Source organism: Bos indicus, chromosome 9 (assembly GCF_029378745.1).
Source record: "Bos indicus isolate NIAB-ARS_2022 breed Sahiwal x Tharparkar chromosome 9, NIAB-ARS_B.indTharparkar_mat_pri_1.0, whole genome shotgun sequence".
In the NCBI taxonomy this organism is placed as follows: Eukaryota; Metazoa; Chordata; class Mammalia; order Artiodactyla; family Bovidae; genus Bos; species Bos indicus.
In genome coordinates this window covers 85,566,526-85,569,586 of record NC_091768.1, presented here as the reverse complement: position 1 = coordinate 85,569,586, position 3,061 = coordinate 85,566,526, and positions in this window count along the sequence as shown.

Genomic DNA, 3,061 nt, shown 5'->3' with positions numbered 1-3,061 from the left:
GAGTGAAAAAGCTAGTCTAAAGCTTAACTTAAAAAAATGAAGATCATGGCATCCAGTCCCATCACTTCATGGTAAATAGATGGAGAAACAATGGAAACAGTGATAGACTTTATTTTCTTGGGCTTCAAAATCACAGCAGATGGTGACTGCAGCCATGAAATTAAAAGTTGCTGGCTCCTTGGAATAAAAGCTGACAAACCTAGACAGCATATTAAAAAACAGAGACATTACTTTGGCAGCAAAGGTCCATCTAGTCAAAGCTATGGTTTTTCCAGTAGTCATGTATGGATGTGGGAGTTGGACTATAAAGAAAGTTGAATGCAGAAGAATTGAGGCTTTTGAACTGTGGTGTTGGAGAAGACTCTTGAGAGTCCCTTGGACTGCAAGGAGATCAAAGCAGTCAATCCTGAGGAAATCAGTCCTGAATATTCATTGAAAGGACTGATGCTGAAGCTGAAGCTTCAATACTTTGGCCACTTGATGTGAAGAACTGACTCATTTTTAAAAGACCCTGATGCTGGGACAGATTGAAGGCAGGAGGAGAAGGGGATGACAGAGGATGAGATAGCTGGCTGGCATCACCGACTCGATGGACACGAGTTTGATCAAGCTCCAGGAGTTGGTGATGGACAGGGAAGCCTGGATTGCTGCAGTCAATGGGGTCGCAAAGAATTGGAGATGAGTGAGCGACTGAACTGAAATGAATTGATGGTTTCTACAGGGCTCTTCAAAGATCATAGTCTATTGCAAACATTCATTCATTTAACAAAAAATTTATAGAATACCAACTATATGCACCAGGAAGGCAGTTATGAGCAAAATGAAGTCACCGTTCACATGGAATCCAATGCTACACGGACAAACATCCAGAACACACATGAAAAATTAATAGAATAACCAAATAATAAAGGACTTGGAGGTTCTTTTCTTAAAGATATTGGTCTATGCCTCTCCAGGAAAGTTTAACATATGAACTGAGAAATAAGTAGCAAGGAAAAAGATGCTCTGTGAAGATCTAGGAGAAGACAGTTCCTGGTAGAGAGAACAGCAGGTTCAAATGCCCTTGAGATTGGAACAAGGTGTTTGAGAAATGTAAAGAAGCCAGGGCAAGCTTCAGAAGTCATTGAGGTAGAGGATGAGCGGAAGAGATCCAGGAGATGGGCTGGAGACTCCATGGAGGCCAGGTTAGGGGTTTGGAATTTAGTTAAATTGCAGTGGAAGCCATTGGAGGGTTTTAAGCAGGGCAGAAAAGTGTTATGGCAGCTGGTGGGGAACAGACCATAAGCAGGCCAAGAGCACAGTCATAGTCTGGATTCAAAGTCATGATGTCTTAAACTGGAGTCTGGCAGGGAAGATTGCAGGATGTGTCATACCTGAAATATAATTTGGATGTAAAGCCAGCAGAAGGTGCTGATGGATTGTGGGTGGTTATTTCTGTGACTCTTTTTCTGGCTTATAAGCTCCTTGAGGCAAAGGCCTTTTCCTTCATATCTGTATTTTTAATTCCCATCATGGTGCCTGGCACCTAGAATGTCACTCAAACTGGTTTATGAATGAAGCAAGCTAAGAGGAAATTACATTGCAGCTGGGTGATCAGTACAGGCTTTACGGTAAAGGTGAGAAGTGACCTGTAACTTAAAAGATGGGTAAAATTTTGACTGGTAGAAATGGAAATAGAGGGAAGGTGAGCTCCTAACATTTCTAGATCCTGGGACAAGAATACAAATGGAACCCACATTCCTCCTGTCTTAATATTTTAAGTCTTACGTCAAACCAACGGACTGTTAAATAAAATGTGCCTTACCAATTTTAAAATTATAAATCAAGCTAACAATCTGTTAAATAAAACATGCTCTATCCTTTTACCTTGACAAATATACTTTATAATCCCTAGGTTCTGGAACTTGGCAGTGGAGTGGGAGAGCCAGCCCATCCCCTGCCCCCTGCCCATCCCTATACACACACATACAAACACCTCAGACTGCAAGTCAAAGTTCAGCCCACTTATTCCCCCACCCACAACTCTGCGCAGGTCATGAACGCTGCCACTGGGTCACTGGAACAGGGAATTCTGGGTCTCAGGTGGTCATAGCAAGGATTAGGGACAGGACTTGAGCTCAGGGTAAACACCTTCTCTAGACCCTGCCTGTGTTTCACCCCATGAGGAGAGGTAAGGCCAGAACAAGGCCCCCTAGAGTGTGAAGCTAAGGTCCCTTCTTACCTGGATCTGGGGGCTGGGACTGGTTGAGTGGATAAACAGGGAGAACCACGCACGAGGCCTACTTAGGGGAGAGGGAAAGACTTGTTTGTTTGGAGTGGGTAATTCATACAGCAGAGTAGAGATCAGGTCCCATAGGGATAAGAATTTGTGGTAAAGAACTTTGATCCCCTGGGCAATGGAGGGTTCTGAACTCTTAGGTAGAGGAAGAAACAGACATTTGTGTGCAGGGTGAGGGTGGATGAGGAAATGGGAGAGAGACGAGCACAGTGATTTTACTGCAAAGTTTAGGGGATGAAGTAATGAGAACTGAAAGCAGAGAGAAAGGAGTTCATGTAACATCTAAGAAGAGACAACCAGTTAGATGCAGGGGATGAGGGAGATGGAGAAATTGGGCCAAAGATGATTTTGCAGAAAGAAATGTGGCTGGCTGTGTTACTCCTAGTGTTGTAGACTACATGTTTGTGCCTCCTCCAAATTCATAATTTGGGGTCCTAATGGGATGGTATTTGGAGGTGAGGCCTAGGGGAAAATAATTAAGTCATGAGGTCAGAGCCCCTATGATGGGATTAGTGTCCTCTCTTTGTCATGTAAGGATGCAACAAAAAGACAGCTATTTTCAGGCACCTTGATCTTAATTCCCCAGCCTCCAGAACTGTGACAAATAAAGGCCTGTTGTTTAAGCCATCCATTCTATGGTATTTTAGAGCAGCCTGAGTTGGTTAAGACATCTTATGTAACGCTCTTCTCCTCCTGAGAAGTCAGGTCTGAGTGTTGGTGTGCTTGGAGCACTGTTTCGGGAATCAATGCCATGCCTGGCTTCTCAAGACCCTAGGAACCTGG